Source organism: Palaemon carinicauda, chromosome 35, assembly GCF_036898095.1.
Source record: "Palaemon carinicauda isolate YSFRI2023 chromosome 35, ASM3689809v2, whole genome shotgun sequence".
Classification (NCBI taxonomy): Eukaryota; Metazoa; Arthropoda; class Malacostraca; order Decapoda; family Palaemonidae; genus Palaemon; species Palaemon carinicauda.
In genome coordinates, this window is record NC_090759.1 from 58,300,473 (window position 1) to 58,319,003 (window position 18,531).

The following is an 18,531-nucleotide window of genomic DNA, read 5'->3' on the forward strand; positions in this document are numbered from 1 at the left end:
TATATATATATATATATATATATATATATATATATATATATATATATATATATATATATATATATATTTATATAATGGTTACAACTTTGACTTACATATAAAAAAAATTAAAACCAGATTCACTAATATGCGTTACAATTCCTTACAGTTGCAAATCGAGCATATAAATAGTTCTACAAGGTTACACATCACATATACTTATGGAGAGAAAGTCTTAACTAGACACATGAACATTATCAATTGCATGGTCAAGATTAGAGTACAGTGAGCTACCCATGGCAGTTTGCGGCCTTGAGGAATTCCCAAACAGTACAGAGTATCCTAAGTACAGAAGGGTATCCATGTACTTCAATAGGTTTGCAATTTTTATTCCAGTTTTTTTTGGGGGATAGCGCGAACGCAGTCCCCCGCTACCAAAAATTTCGCACCCGAGTTGACCACATTTGGGTCAATCGCAAGGGTCAGCACCACCGGAGTGCAATGGTGAGCCTCGCCTTGGGGGAACCACCTTCGTGATCATGGTGTCCCCTGTGCCAGGTAAGTATGCTTCTCAAACACACAAGTAAACCCTAGTTAACATCTACTGAGTAGATTTAACCTTCAACTGAATTGTTTATGCAACAAATTAATTTATATCAGTGCATTCTGCAACTTTATCATAACATTGTAAATTTAAATATATATTTAGAAACACAAATTGACGTTTTATGGAAAAACTCATTTAATTATTTAGTTGAATTATTTTTCAAATATCGTTCATATTTGAAGGCTCAAACCTTGCTCCTATTCTCTGTGCTACGGGCCAACCAAGGGAAAGGCCCGTGCCAACAACAAGTGTTGGCTTTAATACCCCACCCTATTCTCTAATACATTACTGTATTCACTAGGTACGTTTTTTTCCCTTAGCTCTACAGAGTTTCAACTGCTAGAATACTTCTACCATAATTCATCCAACTCTTATTCCAGTTTCTTTTACTGATGGGGACTCCATGCTATAAAACTCTCTCTACCACTAAAATTCTTCCCTTCGATTCCATGACGACCCTCGTTTTTGAGGTTTGGCAGCTTACCTTGCTGCAGATATTGACACCATTTTTGAGCTGAGAAACTGCACCTGCCTTGCCGCATCCTATCGATATAAAAAAAACTTGCCATCTTTGCAGTAACGCTCTTCGGCTGAACAAATACACATGAGCACACTCTGTGTGTACCTCTTGTTTCCAGTATCACACTTGGGACTTATGACTAGGGATCTAAGAGACCTGTATGGAGCAAAAGCTCTAGGCAATCTCTGTGTTTATGAAGGTTCAGGAAAAAGAATATGTGACACAAACAAAATAATCCTTTGATTGATTAATAGCTGATTGGATCCAAAACAATGCCTCTGGCATGAGGTAGGTTTATCAGAAATCCTATTAGTTCACTTTAATATACCCACAGATTAACCATTAGTATTTTACAAGCTATCTATCACTAGCTGTAAGAACTATGGAAGAGACAGAGTCATCGAAGGGGATATAGCTCGAATGAATACACAAAGTCTTACTGACAGTTGGAAGTTTTTTCGTAGAGTATTTCAAAGTAACTATAAATCAATCAGGTTAGAGATTTTAGAACCAGATGAAAATATTTTTATACATAAAATTACGATGAATCTTGACGAAAAAGTAAGGGTTACCCATTCTGCAAAATGCCCACTAAAGGAGTTTAATATGTGCTGAAGAATGATATTAGATATGTGAATGAAAAATAGTGATAATTGGAAGGTATAATGATAAGAACAGCTTGGGCAGACTTCTATGTTAAGAGAGCAATTCAGCACTCAACAAGGCTTAATTAATTTCCCAATACAGGAAATTGATTGGTGAGATTTTTATCCCATAAAGGGAATGTTAAAAGAAAGTCATAAGACCCAATAGTGGATTGGAGTCAACCACTCAGCCTGTGACGTCCTCCTCCACTCAAGGGCGAGCCCATGAGGGAACGGTCTTCAATGCTCTGCAGTAAGTTAATACTCCAGAGCCGCTTCCCGCTCAGAGGACGACACTCAACCTCGTCATCGTGGTTGAACTCGTTCCGAGTTTTGGACTTAAACTCGTCAATCACACTATAGAATTGATCCTAAGTAGTATGATCATACCTTCAGCATCCAAACTTCCAGTACTGGTCACACTGGATGCTGACTCTCCTCAAAACTGGTGACATTTATGTTAATTTCTATCGTTTTGTAATAGTGTATAAAGATTTGAACTATGTATTGTTGACTGAATAATTTCCCTATATTATGAATTGGAAACATTTGAAAAGTAATGATAAATTAATAAATATAAACTAATAGCTTAGGATTATCACACAGAAAAATTATTTAACTTTTACACGTTATATAAAAATACTTAATGAATATATCCCATCATCATCATATCATCTCATCACCCAGTCTCAACTCAGCTCCCAGACAGAGAGGAGTACTCTTCCCGCTCAGGAACCAGCTAATCTCACACAGAAGACACAGTTCACGCAGGTCAGGGGATACCACAGGTCCCCTGCCAGCCTGCTGGCCGTAATTTTTGGCTGTCACTGAACAGAAACCTGCCAAAATTTTTGGCTGTAACTACGAAGAGAGTCTGCCATGAGTGGGTATAGCAAGACCTTCATTTGTTGGTTCTGCTACAGCAAGGTGCATCAGCCCAGTCAAACCTTCTGCCACCCAGACAGGGAAGCCATGTACGGATTGCCAGTCCTATTTCGGCCACAGGCAGGATCTCATAATGCATGCCTTCCATCTGATAGCTCAGTTTGGATGGACTCTTGACTGGGCCTGTGTCCCTCACAAGATATGGTGCAGATGTGACCAACTGCAACCTGTTCCATGATGTAATATATCGACTGGTCACCAGGAGAAACAGGGAACCCCCCTTGTATAAGAGGGCGCTCCCACCAAGGAATTATGACATGGAAATTCATCACTTCCACCCCCCAGTTCTACAAAATATGCTGAAGACTCTAGGCAGGCCACCCAGATGGCCCTGTTACCAGCCCTGGATGAGGATCGTGATCCGAACTGTTTGGAGGCCTTACTTGGCAGGGGAGGGCCTAATCAAGTCCCTCACAATCACCCCCCCCCCCCACCAGCAGAAGCCTGAGAAAAAGGAAAAGAAGGAACCAGCAGTAGCTGTTCCTGCTGCTCCAGATCCCAGTCCCAACCCAGTGAAGAAGCCACCTGCAAAGAAACAGAAAAGTGGATCAACAGTGGAACCACCTACTACTACATCCACTGCCTCCCCACCTGCCTGTACTCCAACAATAGAGGTAAAAGATCCTCCCATGGACCTCGACCTGCACTGACTGAAATTCATCAGCAAGACTGCAACTGTACGCAGTGTCTTACACAGCTGGCTACACTCCTTCCATCCACAGACCCTGCTCCTGAACCAACAGAAGTCACTATCACTCATTCACAAGCTCCTAAACCTGCTCCAGTATCTCAGGAATCCAAAGAAATTCCTGACACATCGACTCCAACTATTGAGCCATCTCCAGAACCTCGTCCTACCCCTATGAACCTAGGACTTCTATAGAAATTCAAGCTCCCTACAGTGGAAGGATCACCCTCCTATGCAGCAGTAGCAGCCATTGCAGCCTCAAATCCAGGAATAAAAATCTCAGCCAGAGACAACTTAAAGGGTGACATAATCATCACCACAAGGGATCAGGATAGTGCCAGCCTTCTACACACTGAAGGCTCTTTGACCTACTTGATCCTGCCAAGAGATTAAGCAAAGAAATTGTCACCAATTACCCATTCAACATGTCAGTGTCCTTCATAACTGACTACAGTCAAGTTTCCCAGGCTGAGACGTTTGGGCAGCCACAAGCAGCCTACCAGAAGTGTCACAGTTACTTTCATTGGCCCTATCTTAGACTGTGGGGATCTTTCCCCACTAAGGACTTTACGAGTGACCCATTGCGCTGCTTCAATTGTCAGCACTTTGGACACCACAAGGAGGACTGCAAAAGCCCAGCGGTATGTGGAGTTTGCAGCCGCCGCCACACAACCCAAGTATGCATAGATGTACATAAAAATGGAATGGAAACACATGCCAAGTGTCCAAACTGTGCTGGACCCCACCATGCCTGGGATAAGAAGTTTCCTGAGTTTCTCAGAAGAGTATCAACACCACAGGCAGCCCCCTCTACAGCAACAGCACCGCAGCAGCCACCGCAGCCTCAAAGGGCTCCATATTCCAGGCCTCCTCGTCGCCCTCCCACTGAACCTGCTCCAGCTGCACCTATTCCTGTCACTGCCCAAACATCAATCACCGATCCAAACCCAGTCATCAACCCCACTCCCAAACCTACCCAGATTCCTTCCCCTGACCCTACAGTGTCCTCCGTCATCTCCCAAGTTGAGTACTTGTTAAAAAGCTAGTCCCCTTGATCCTACAGCTTGTAGTTAAAGTCTGCTCCCTTGTTCAGACTCCCTCCAACATAATTCAATCCCTCCTCTCTCCTCTAGTAACACCCACCTTGAGCAGGGATAAGCAACTATGCTTTAAACTGCTCCTTTTCTCTACTACTAAAGCTTCTTCCCTCCTCTCCCAGTCTCTTCTATCCATTGGGACTTGCTACTGTCGCTACTTTTACTTATCACTAAAATTTTCACTTCGGTTCCGGTATGGACCTGGTCCTCCTGGCGATTATGCTCTTGGTGCTGAGCAGCCGCACCTCCCTACCTGCAGTTACGCTCAAGGAGCTGAGCAACTGTAAGTCCAGGAAGGTGAGCTTGTTGTGTTGGGGCTTGCTGCTTGAGCGAACTGATCACCTGATATTTTGTGGAACAGCTCTGGATAGAGCTACTGATTAAAAAGAAAAAGTCTCTCGTGATCCGAGAACTTGCAACAGCGGAACCGATCGTAAGGTCAGGGCTGCACCTGTTTGGGGCTATGACCTAAAGTCTAAGAGCCCCAGTCCGGGTGTAATGCCCGGGCAATCTAGAATGAACGAACAAACTGCAAACTTAACAGGGTATTAAGAATGTAGTTTGTTGGGATTAATAACTGATAATAGAATTATAACTCTTCAAGGCATAAACATGAAAACAAATGATTAGTTCGGTGTGCTGACTGACCATGACTTAAATCAACCTGAACATCAAAACTAGACGGTCCGATACCTAACCTTTGGTTGCGTATAAAATAAAACAATGTTCTGCTCAATTAACGGATGTGTCCCAACGAACTACAAACTTAACAGAGGATTAATAATGTCAATTGTTGGGACTAGTGAAAACATATGTCCGAACAGTACTAAATTTTGAAATCAAGCAACAGAAAGAAATGTCTATAATCGTAACCTTTGGTTGTAAATACGAGAAAAAGTGTTCCGTGCAATTACGGGATATGTCCTAACGAACAACAAACTTAGTGGGATAAGAATGTAGATTGTTGGGATCTCAAACAGAAAATAAAAATAAAAACACCTATCTACTGTATATAATGCATAAACACAAAAAAATGGTTAGCTTGTGTGTCCCAATTGACCATGGTTTAATCAACCTAAACATATTAACTAAATGGTCCCGAACCTAACCTTTGGTCGTACATACAGTATAACAAAATAGTATTCGGTACAATTCCTTCTCTCGCCAGCTAATTTTCTGCATCCCTCTTGAAATTCTTCCCCTAACAGGTTCCTCTAAAGACCTAATCACCATCCATCCTAAACATGTGCCCACACCATCTCAGTCCTGACTCTCTATCACCTCTGCCAGTTTTACGACGCCTGTCATTCATTTGCCAATTTTTCAAGCAGCGATATTCCCATAATGCACCTCAGCATTCTCATCTCTTTTCTCTCAAGCTTTCCTTCCTCTTTATGTCTTAAGACCCAAGTTTCTGATCTATACATTAACACTGGTCTTATTATTATCCATGTATAAAAGCAGATCAAACTATATTCTTACCAACATCAACCATTGCCACACCAAGAGTCGCAGGCGAAGTTGCACAATTGTCAGGCAAGAAAGCTGAAAATATTCACTAGAAACAAGCGATTCAGTTACGATGAATACATTTGCAGTTTATCATTGCTGATGGGATTTCATGCTTATAGATTTAGAAATGGTGTGTATATTTAGTTTTAATGAAAATTGCAGACAACTTTCTTTTGGTGTCACTATATGTCAAATTACTGTTTACCTTTATAGTAAAGAAATACACAGCACAAAATATAATCTGGACTGACACTTATTTGATGAGTAGTAAGTTCATGTTAATAATTTCAAAAACTGGTCGAACATGTTGATACTTAAAAATGATGTAAATAAATCTATCACAGAATTGAACTCTCATACACAACCCAATTCCTCTTTGTAAATCAATAAATACTGTACAAAGTACAATATTTTTAAAGAAAAATGGATTTTGAGCGAAGCGAAAAATCTATTTTTGGGTGAGATAGCCATGGCGTCCTGATGGAAGGTTCCTTTTTGGTAGCTTCCTTGGGTATATAACTACTAAATATTCCCAGAGAATTTAACCACAGGTTATCACAGAATTCTAACTTCTGGAGCGAGTATCCTAAAGGTTTCCCTTTAAGACATCGTATATCAACAGGGGACGCATGTATTAACGCGCCACATAGCTATTTACACCCCACATTGAGTTAACACTTCGATGTGTAGGGGCGGAGAATAGCTGGGGAGCCGTTCCACGGCTAATCTCGTTCGTGGCTACTTTTGGTACTCGAGACGTAAACAAACGGGCGCCATTGCTAAATGACGTCACGTCCGTCCTCATCCTGAAGCCAGTTGCTTGCCGATCACCATGATACAGCAGAACAGGGTGGGACCTGAAAAAACTGGACGAAGTAGCAGGGAGGGTCCATCAGGACGCCATGGCTATCTCACCCAAAAATAGATTTTTCGCTTCGCTCAAAATCCGTTTTTTGGGCTCAAGCCATGGCGTCCTGATGGAAGAATACCACAGAATCAAAGTATCGTGGTAGATTTTCCCCTTGTAGTGTAAGTGCCGAGGGCTTTGAACAGGTTAGCATAGTAATCTTAATAGAAGAACCGTAGGGAAGAGAACTTCCTGCCCCCCTGGCAGTGAAGTCCCCACGGGCCATGCTGAAGATCAAAGTGGTCATCGAAGGGCTACTCACCTTGCTGGGAGAACATGAAGAACTCGGAGACAAGACTGAATGGTTGGCATTCATATAGGAACATTCTCAAGGGCAGACAAGTGGTGGTTAGGCACTGTATGTGAATAGAGAATCGTCTGGTCTCTAAGGTATGATGTAAGTAAGTATTCGTGTAGGAATATTACATTGCAGAGGTGAGTATATCATAAGGGTTGAATCCTTAGTAATCTTCATCGACTATAAGAGGAAGGGGATAATAAAACTATGACAGTCATATATTTCATAGTATAAGTAGGAGCGGATTGAGACGCACAAATAATAAAATAGAAATTTTATTTCACAATTGCAGAATATGTTAAATAAATGCAATAAATATGTAAAAGTAATTTACAACAAATTATAATGTACATAGTAATGAAAGACTTGCTCTTGAATCTGAAAGAGAATTTCAAATTATTAGTAGGCACTCGTTCCAGAGGAACGTCAGTCTTTAAAAGTAAAACACATCATGCTCTAGGCATGCGGCACTCATGTGACGACTATGACATTTCACCTGGGAGAAGAACAGTATATGAAAAAGCACTAAGTGTTTTTGAAATCACTATGTATCACGCGAGGGTCAACATAGGCACCCGAGGAGTTAGAGTCCCAAGTAACTCACTGTTCTATGCAGAGTTAGGTGCAGGTTTCATAACACTACCTGCGGCTACCACAAAATGTTTGACTTCATGCACTTGTTTCGCATAATGTTTGAAGAAAACACGCGAGGATTTCCAGCCTGTGAAACTCTTAAGGCTTTCGAAATCCATACTCTGAAAGAAATTCAGAGACGATGCAACTTTTCTAGGATCGTGACCGGCAGGTGTACTGTCAGGATCCGCTCTGCGAATGAAGTAGGTGATTTTCGCTCTTAATTGTTTCCGTGACAGGTCGCTGCCCGATGTTTCTCCTTTGAAGAGTTGGCCTCCACCAAAGTCCGAAGTTCTACAAAGATAGACCTTGAGGCTCTCTACTGGACATAGAGAGGCATCTTCTTTCGGGGGGCATATTCTCCAAGGGCCCCATCTTTTGGTGGGTAATTCGTTTTTGGCGAGAAACGTCGGATCCGGGAAGAGGGTAAGGTCTCCTGAGTCTGTAAACAGGATGTGACCCTCGTCCCTTGATAATGCCACTATTTCGCTGACTCGGGCTCCTGAGGCAAGAGCAAAAAGAAATATAACTTTTTGAGTCAGATCCTTGAGAGGGCACGAATCATTGTCCAAGTTGGAGGCAAAATGGAGCACCTTGTCCGGAGACCAGGAGATCGGTTTTGGTGGGGGTGCTGGGCGTAAACGAGCGTATGCTTTCGGCAGTTTATTGAAGATGTCGTTGGACAGATCAATCTGGAAGGCATACATCAGTGGTCTAGTCAAGGCCGATTTGCAAGTAGAAATAGTGTTGGCTGCCAAGCCCTGTCCATGAAGGTGAATAAAGAAGGACATGCAAAAATCAATGGTGATTTCCGTAGGATTTTTTGCCTTGACGAATGAGACCCATTTTCTCCAGGATGATTCGTATTGCCGTCTTGTGGATTCGGTCTTGTATTCCTCGAGGAAGTCTAGACTTTTCTTCGAGATCCCAAACCTTTTCTTCGCGGCTAGGGAGAGAAAATCATGAGATGAAGGTCCTTGATTTTCGATGATGAAGCGAAGACAGTCGACTTATGTACTTGCTGGGAGAGAACTGGGCCCGGGAGAGGGATCAGCGTGGGCTGCAGCTCCAGGACCAGGGGGTACCAATTGCTCCGGGGCCACTTGGGAGCCACTAGGGCCGCTGTCCCTTTGAAGGTTCTCAGCTTGGAGAGGACTTTCAGCAGAAGGTTGGTGGGAGGGAACAGGTAGATCTTGGACCATCTGTTCCAGTCCAGTGACATGGCATCCACTGCTTCTGCCTTGGGGTCCTCGTACGGGGCCACATATCGAGGAAGTTGATTGTTGTCGCTCGTTGCGAAGAGATCGATCTGAAGTTCTGGGACATGGTGAGAGATGAAGGAGAATGATCTTGCGTCTAGAGACCATTCCGACTCTATCGGGCTTGTCCGAGATAGACCGTCCGCCGTCACGTTGCGGAATCCTTGTAGGCGAACTGCAGACAGGTGCCATTTCTTCTTCTCTGCCAGACGGAAGATTGTCAGAAGCACCTGATTTATCTGGGGCGATCTTGAGCCTTGGCGATTGAGACATCGAACTACCACCGAGTTGTCTAGGGTTAGACGAATATGGATCGAGGGAGGCGGGGAGAGTTTCTTCAGCGTTAGAAGGACTGCCATGGCCTCCAAGATGTTGATGTGAAACGTCTTGAATAGGGGAGACCATGTGCCTTGAGCCTGTTTTTGGTGGGAGTGACCTCCCCAACCCTCCAGCGAAGCGTCCGTGTGGATGTTGAGTGATGGAGGTGGGTGTTGAAGAGGGATGGACCTTTTCAGGGCCTTTGCTTCCAACCACGGCTTGAGGAGCAGCCGAAGTCTGTTTGGGAGCCGTCTCTTGAGGTCTCTTCGAGCGATGGATGCAGAACGTCTCCAGACTCCCGCGGCATCCTTTAGCTGTGCACGTAGCACTGGGTTTGTCACTGAGGCGAACTGTAGAGAGCCTAGAACTCGTTCCTGCCGACGTCTTGAGATCCGTTTGGATTTCAGCAGTCGCTTGACAGACCCTGCTATTTCCTTCCTTTTCTTCTGGGGGATGGAAAGGTGGTGTGACTGAAGGTTCCACTGGATTCCTAACCATTGGAACTTCTGAGCTGGAGAGAGGCGAGATTTCTTCGCGTTTATCTTGAATCCCAGGTGTTCTAGGAACTGGGTGACTTTGCTGCAGGATCTTAAACAATCCTCGGGCGATGGAGCCCAGACTAGCCAGTCGTCGAGGTAGGCCATCACCTGGACGTCTCGGAGGCGGAGCTGTTGTACTATGGCGTCCGCCAGCTTTGTGAAGATCCGAGGGGCCACGTTGAGGCCGAAGGGCATGGCCCTGAAGGCGTAGCTTTTCCTTTGGAGTCGAAATCCTAGGTAGGAGGAAGCGTGGTGGTTCATTGGAACGTGCCAGTAGGCATCCGCCAGGTCTATGGAGACCGTGTAAGAACTTCGAGGCAGAAGGGTCCTTATCTGTTGAAGAGTCAGCATCTTGAACTTGTTGTTCGCTATGAACTTGTTGAGGGGGGATAAGTCTAGAATGACTCTGAGCTTGTCGGAGTCCTTCTTGGGGACGCAAAACAGTCTCCCTTGGAACCTGGTTGACTTTACCCTCCTTATCACCTTCTTGTTCAAGAGATCTAGGACATATTCTTCCAGAAGGGGGGTTGATTGTTGGAAGAATTGCTGGAAGGTTGGGGGTGGTTGAGTCCAACTCCAGCCTAGACCCTTCTTGACGATGCTGTGTGCCCAGGGATCGAAGGTCCAATGATCCTGGAATTGGCGGAGTCTTCCTCCCACCGGAAGCACTTCATTGCTTCTGATGTCCCGAGGGTTTACTGCCTCGGCCGCTAGCTCCCCTTCCTCCTCTGCCTCTGGAGGGACGGCGAGATGCGTCTCTGCCTGCACCTCTGCTTGAGCCTCTACCTTTGGGACGAAAGGTAGTCGTCTGTTGCTCGAAGGCAGGGGTGAAAACCGTTGACTGGGACAAGACCGGTTGGGTGACCAGCTGAAAGGTCTGCTGTGGCTGAGCAGCCACTTGGGAAGTAGCGGGTCCCGGAAACTGCCGTCTCTGTTGACATTTGGCTTGGAGGATTTCCTCTTAGGTTGAGGGCCGTCGTCCTGAGAGGATTTCCTCTTCTTCAACATGCCCCACTTGTGGAGAAGGTTCCTGTTCTCCGTGGTGGCCTTGTCGGTGATCTCTTTCACAAGATCAGAGGGCAAGAGGTGCTTACCCCAGATGTGTGAGGAAATCAGCCTCCGGGGTTCGTGTCTCACTGTGGCACTTGAGAACACGAATTCACGACAGGCTCTCCGAGCCTTCATGAAGCTGTACAAGTCCTTAACTACAGTCGCCAGATGCGTTTTGGCGAGCACCATGTAGTGGTCGGGGACTCTAGTGTCACCGGCCATGACGTCAAGCTGTACCTGGAGGGACATGGATGCGGCGAGCCTTTCCTTCGTGTCTTGTTCCCGACGAAGGAGATGGTCATTAAGTTTCGGGAGGTCTTCGTTAAACTGACGTCCAGCAACGTCAGGATCTAGTTTTCCCACCACGAAGGTATGCTGGATATCCTTCCAGTGTCGAACATCGGGGGGAGTAACCAGGGAGAAGGGTCTGCACTCCTCCAGTGCGGGGCAAGGTTTCCCTTCTTCCACTGCCTTGTGTACCGCAGCGAAGGCCTTTTCCATGAAGGGGAGGATCGCATCATCAGGTGCGACGTAGGTAGGGTGCTTCTTGCTCAGCGCCGGAAGCTTTGAGCAGGTAAAACCCCTACTTTTAAAAGCGTTGGCCAGCATAGCCTGGGCCTTCGGGAGATCGAACACTATCACCTCCTTAGGTTCGGTCTCTTCTTTAGAGGCAGGTTCGGATCGAAGCCGGACGTAACAGTCCGGATAAGCCTCAAAACTCGGGAAGAACTCCACTTCTTCCAGGGCAACCGAGCCGACCTTCTCACTGACGAAGATCCTGCCCGTTGCGATGGGCATATGCTCAGCATACCTCCAGGGGTTGGCGTGCGAGCATGCCGGGAGGTCCTTAACCGAAATCCTTTTCGGCTCCTTAGAACTTCCCATGGTCCTGATGTATTCGTGTGTCTCACGGAGTTTCTGGTCCATAAGAGCTCCGAGCATACGGAACATCTCCTGGGCGCTGGTTGGAATGGGGTCCGGGGTGGCGGAGGTAGACGGGAGAGATACTTCCGTCGGTGTAAGAGTTGGGGCGGTGGTGGAAGGCGGAGCGACCTCTTGCTCCAACTCGGCGTATTCTACTCGGTCCTCCTCATAGTCCAATTCTTCGGCCATGAGGTTCCTCTCCGTTGTCTCCGACTCCTCCGACATACGCTCCGCGTTGTCGGTATCCAGGCGACACTCGTGCATGGACTGGGCCATGACAACATCGGGTTCCACCGTGATCTGGACGGTGGGGATCTGATCCTTGGGGACCACAGTGTCTGGGGATGCCTTTGGGAACAGTAAGGCCCTCAAGTCTTCAGTGGCAAGGTACGGTCCAGTGGCATTCTTCTGGAAGCCACACACCCATTTGCATAGCTTCTCTCGAGAAGCGTCCCTAACCTCCGCTGAGGGAGGGTTATTGAACGCCTCGACCAGGCGTTCCTGGCAGACCGTACAGTTCTGCGGGTCCCAGAACTTCAGATCACCTCTCTTGTTGGCACAAGGGGCGTGAGTCCTACACGCCATGTGCCCATAAAAGTGCGGGCGCTTCACTGCACAGAAGCCATGGTCGCACTTCACGTGCTCCTCCTGTAAGAGAGAGAGTACATGAGTATGGGGGAGTCATAAGAATGACTTCTCTTCTAAAGTTAATTAAATGATTAATCTTTAACTTAATATTAAGTGGTATAAACAATGTGATGATCAGAGAATGGGCGGAAAAGAAGGAGATAGACACATACTCCGTGTAACCCGCCCGGCTGGTTACCGTAACCTTATCCATAGGCAATTTGTTGTGACCGAGGGCACAGGACAGAATTCAACATAGACTGCCAGGAAGGCAGTGGGAATTCTAGTGGGAATTGCCAAGGATATAAAACTGGGACTGAGACCACTCAGACCCTAGAATTGGGAACGTAGAAGATCCCATAGGGTAACGGTTCCCGGCAACCAGCCGTGCTAAGATACACACAGCATGCTGGAAATCTGTGATATGCAAGAAGACAGCATGGTTACTAATAGAACGGTAAGATAATACCTATCTATTTATGTAATCAAACCATCTGGTTGCGATGTAGGGCTATCAGCATGAGATGATAGCTAGTAGAAGGGGTGCAAGTCGCTTTGACGCCTCCGGAAGGCTCCGGCAGACCGGCGGCACGCCGGAGGCCGCTCAAGCAGAGTTTCTGGCATTAGGGAAGACAAATATATAAGTCATGGGTAATACCAGGATGGCGGCCCGGGGAAGCGGCGGCTCCGGCAGCCGAAGGTTGCCGGCTTGGTGACAGGGACAAGGATGGGTTATAGCAGAACCGGACTGCCGGCAGTGGATGCCGGCACTCCGGGGGGCCGGACCGGTGGACGGACGACCGAAGCTATGAGCTAAGAGGGAAGGCCATCGGCTGGATGCCGACGGGAGGCGGCAGTCCTGCAGCACACGGAGGACTGACGGCCCGGAGGGCAAGGGATATGTCACCAAGGTGGGAGGTGGGTATCACCTACAGGGGAGGCGGCAAGGGACCGGCACCAGGATAGTGAAAGAGACAGAAGGAGGGATGTAGGGGTATGGCTACGGACCCCAAGACATCCCACCTGAGTGGGTGTACCCATGATAGAGGCTAGCCCTATCACCCAGAAGCAGGGGCCGCAGAGGACCAGGAGCCAGGGTAGCCCAACGGAGGGCTAGGGAACACCCAAGAGGGGGGGAGAACCCCTGTGGACAAAACGCATCAAGTGGCTAACCCCATAGGACACTATGAAGGGTATATGTACCAGAGCGGACTGCACACAGGAGCTCAAGGTAGGCCTATCACTCCACCCTAAGGAGGAGTTGTAGGACAGGGGACAGATGGGTATAGACTAACCTAAGTATAGGCTAGGCCATACAAGAGATAGGTGGGGAGAGGAGAAGAAGAAGGGTCTTCTATGGAGGAGGCTCTGTACCAAAGCGGCCACCAAGGAAGGGAGGACGCTCCCTAGCCTAAGGTAAGGCAGCCTGACTGAGAACGGTGCATGGGTATCGTTTCAGCAAGGCACAGAACTAACTCCCCCCAAGCCTAACCTAGAGCAGGGATGTTACACCCTGAACTAGGAAGGATGGAAGACGTATCGCTATTGCAGGAAAGGTCGGAGACCTAGCCCCAGCAATAGAGGAAGGACGTGCCGTTTCTCATTCTCGGACGCAACCCTAAGGGGGGATCATTCCCTTAGGGAGGACAGAGAAGCGATATATACTCTGATATGAGCTTGATCCCCTTACGTGGTAGGGGGAGCAAGACTACACAGAGGGGATGCCCTAAGGCAGGGGATGAAGGAAGCATATAGGGGTCCTACTTGTAGGTTAGGTTAGAAAGGCACACTATCTAACCTATCCCCTATATGGTCCCTGAAGGCGAAAACACTTGCATCACAGTCAATGGTATTGTAAAATAATGCCACTATCTTCATAATTAAACCTAGGATCACTGAAATATATCATGCATGAACACTGATGTTAGGCGCTCTGGCCTAGGGGCTAGACTAGCGAACTGGTATGGGGTCAGATGATGACCGATAACAAGGCGTCAAAACACGATATATAAAGTTCCTAGGTATGAAGACTAAATAACTAATAGTATCGATTAGTTAATGAGGCCGGAAAACGCTGTTGAGGCTAACTAAATAAGGCATGCAAAACAACAGCGACGCCATAAAATGGCGGGTCCGGTCGAGGCACAGCTCTGCCACAAAACATCAAATATCTCGAAAAGTAAAAGTTACTTTACGGTCAGAGCTTATTTAAACAATACTGGAACCTTGTACTCAACTTTCCAGAAGAAGGTGAGGTCGAGGGTAGAGACATGGCTAAGATGCAAGTCGATAAAGTACGCACAGGGAAAAATCCGACTAGTAAGGCAAGCTACTAAACGAAGGATGAGGACGGACGTGACGTCATTTAGTAATGGCGCCCGTTTGTTTACGTCTCGAGTACCAAAGTAGCCACGAACGAGATTAGCTGTGGAACGGCTCCCCAGCTATTCTCCGCCCCTACACATCGAAGTGTTAACTCAATGTGGGGTGTAGATAGCTATGTGGCGCGTTAATACATGCGTCCCCTGTTGATATACGATGTCTTAAAGGGAAACCTTTAGGATACTCGCTCCAGAAGTTAGAATTCTGTGATAACCTGTGGTTAAATTCTCTGGGAATATTTAGTAGTTATATACCCAAGGAAGCTACCAAAAAGGAACCTTCCATCAGGACACCATGGCTTGAGCCCAAAAATTATACTATTGAAGATACTGAAGGGTATACTGCCAAACTAATAATTATGAACTTCAATAGGTTTATAGTATATCTGATCAGTTTTTGTTGGGGGATAGCGCGAACGCAGTCCCCCGCTACCAAAAATTTCGCACCCGAGTTGACCACATTTGGGTCAATCGCAAGGGTCAGCACCACCGAAGTGCAATGGTGAGCCTCGCCTTGGGGGAACCACCTTCGTGATCATGGTGTCCCCTGTGCCAGGTAAGTATGCTTCTCAAACACACAAGTAAACCCTAGCTAACATCTGCTGAGTAGATGTAACCTTCAACTGAATTGTTTATTCAATAAATCAATTTATATCAGTGCATCCTGCAACTTTATCATGAGGATATAAATTCTTATATTTTGTAAGTAGAAACACAAATTAAATATCATGAAAAAAAACTCGTTATATTATTTAATTGACCCAGAACTGATCTTTCTGATCTTGCTTCCTATTTGAATGCTCAAAGATTTCTCCTGTTCACTAATATATTAGTTACTAGGCTTGTTATTCCCTCAACTCTGCATAGTTTTAATAATTAGATTCCTTCTACTTTAGTATCGTATTTATCCACAAAGCCGAACTTATCATTATCCCCAAGAATCAAGACAGCACCAGCCTCCTGCAGACGGAATCCTACCTGACGCTCGTTTGTTCGTTCATTTGTTCGTTCTGAATGCTCTGCATTTACAGACAAGTGGGGGCTCTTGGCACAAGGCACTAGTCCCTAAGAGTGCAGACAGAGTGCGCTCTTAGTTTTAACAGCTGCTCCACACCAGGAGCGTAGCTGCGGAAGTATAAGTATTTCTTATATGAGATTCTGTAGCTGAACGGAACTATTCTCATGGCGAACAAAATGTCAGCGGCACAGCCATCCCAGACACAGAAAGTAGGCGCAGTTGCTCTGCCCCAAGAGCGTGGCTGCCAGGTAAAAAAAAAAAAGAAAACAACCTAGGATCCAATTGGAACCGAAAGGAAGGGGTTTAGGAGTAGAGAAAAGTTTTATAGCAGCAAGACCCAGGTAAGTAAAAGACTGGGAGAGGAGAGAAGAGTTAAAAGTAGGAGAGAACAGAAACAGTTTGCTTCTTGGTCCAGCCAAAAAGCAAAGGAAGGCAGTTATTACAAATAACCCGTCACAATGCCTCTATCTTTCATCGCCAGCCTCTTAAAACATCGCCAGTGAAGAACGATACAAGAAAAGATTTTGCAGCCCCTAAAAACAAAGTCATCGCCACCTTCATCAGCCCATCCCATCTTTCCTCGACATTAGAATATGGGGGACTTTCCCCATTCAAGACCACACACATAATCCTAAAGTCCACAAGAAAGGCAAAATGACAAATTCGGAGATAATTTGTATTATTCCTAACCATACAAACCTTAGCTATTTACATAGGGTTTACCTTTCGGCGTAGCTGAAATGGCGAGCCATTAGAATTTAACGAGGGTGTATTACCCCCGCGTTAGTTAGCAGGGGGGTAGGGGAGAGGTAGCTAGCTACCCCTCCCCCCCCCTCACACACAGCTGAATGCTCACTTTCACTTAGAGGTAGGACTTGTCTTGGGGGACAGGGCTGGCGGGCAAATATGTGTAAATAGCTAAGGTTTGTATGGTTAGGAAAAATACAAATTATCTCCGAATTTGTCATTTGTTCCGTAACCGAAATACAAACCACGCTATTTACATAGGGTGACTTACCCTTCGGAAGGGTGGAAAGTCCCCAGCCTTACTGGCTTTGGCTTACCCGGGGACTCAGAATCCGAGTGAGTAGCACTCGAGAAAAAGAGTCCCTGCACCTCGCAAGTTTCTTGCTACGCAAGGAACGTGCGGCCTACATAAGCTTGTGTGTGGAGGGAAGAAGTGTGACTTGTCCTAGAAAGTCGACCTGAAGTCCTTTAGCTGGAATTCTAGGCTAGGACGTTCCCAATACCCCCTCGTCAGGATATGGGGGACGCGACAGTACTGTATTAACTTAATACTAGGAACACAAGGAAGCATGGTTTACCTGCAGAGGTTTGAGGTCAGCTATGCAGAGAACCCGGGATGCTGCTTTCCCCAAGAGAGGGGAGGATGAAGAAAGAAGTAAGGGCCAGACATACTTCTTTCATTCATGCAGTCTAAAACCGGATAATAATGCCCTCAACCTTCTGCTACCTGTCCATAAAGGACCCTGAGGTTAGACCAGCTGTTGTGTAGCCACCACAGGGCCGATAGAAAACGTATCGAGGCTCCTGTGGGTCACGTCCTGCAGGTAGTGGGCTGTGAAGGTCGTTAGACGCTTCCAGACTCCAGCTTGTAGCACCTGCGTCACAGAGTAGTTTCTCTTGAAGGCCAGGGATGTTGCGATGCCTCTGACATCGTGTGCTCTAAGGCGACGTGATGGAGGAGGATCTGGATTCAGGGTGTGATGGATGACCCTTTGAGTCCAGGCTGAAAAGGCATTCTTGGTGACCCTCCTCTCCGTCCTACCTGTGCTCCCAAACAGGGCTTGCACGTGAGGACGAACTGCAGCTGTTCTTCAAGGTAACCCCTCCGACTCCTTACTGGGCATAGTAGGAGAAGGTCTGGGTCATCTGTACAGAACAGAGACTCGAAATCCTGAAGGAATCGACCAAAGGTCCGGGATTCCCAGATTTTGAGTCTAGTAACCAACTCAGGGACGAACCTGAACGTTACCTCCACCTATCCTCTTGAATGGGCGACATCGTACGAGAGACCATGCAGTTCGCTGACACTCTTGGCTGAGGCCAGAGCGAGCAGGAGCACCGTCTTCCAAGACCGGTGACGATCAGAAGCCTGGCGTACTGGATCGCAAGGAGATCTCTTAAGAGCCCTAAGAGCCCGAACCATGGTCCATTGAGGAGGTCTCACTTCCGACTGGGGGCAGGTAAGTTCGTAGTTTCGTATGAGCGAAGAAAGATCCAGCGAAGAGGAAATATCTATTCCTTTCAGCCTGAAGGCCAGGCTTAAGGCTGAGCGATAGGCTTCCACTGCCGAGAGAGAAAGGTGCATTTCCTTCCGCCGATATACAATAACTCCGCTATGCTGGAATAGTGGCATCAAGGGAAGAGGTACCGCTCCCACAACACCAACCACAGAAGACTCTTGCTTCGCCTGGTAGACCCCTGCGGAAGACTTCCGCAAGTGTCGAGACATCCGCTCCACAACTTGTTGCGGAATGCCTCTCTCTGTGAGGAGATGCTGGATGGTCTCCAGGCGTGAAGCCGAAGCGATGCTACGGCTTGTGGTAGATGTTGCAGTGTGG

At 46.7% G+C, this 18,531-nt stretch overlaps 3 non-coding genes across 3 annotated transcripts; all 3 read right to left on the reverse strand.

The window, feature by feature from the left end:
- Positions 1-382: 382 nt before the first annotated feature.
- Positions 383-545, reverse strand: LOC137627942 (U1 spliceosomal RNA). Its single transcript, XR_011041256.1, has one exon. It is a non-coding gene; the product is annotated as a U1 spliceosomal RNA (small nuclear RNA).
- A 1,387-nt stretch (positions 546-1,932) lies between these two features.
- On the reverse strand, positions 1,933-2,138 carry LOC137628013 (small nucleolar RNA U3). The gene has a single exon (XR_011041317.1). It is a non-coding gene; the product is annotated as a small nucleolar RNA U3 (small nucleolar RNA).
- A 13,191-nt stretch (positions 2,139-15,329) lies between these two features.
- Positions 15,330-15,492, reverse strand: LOC137627933 (U1 spliceosomal RNA). The gene has a single exon (XR_011041248.1). It is a non-coding gene; the product is annotated as a U1 spliceosomal RNA (small nuclear RNA).
- Positions 15,493-18,531: the final 3,039 nt, after the last annotated feature.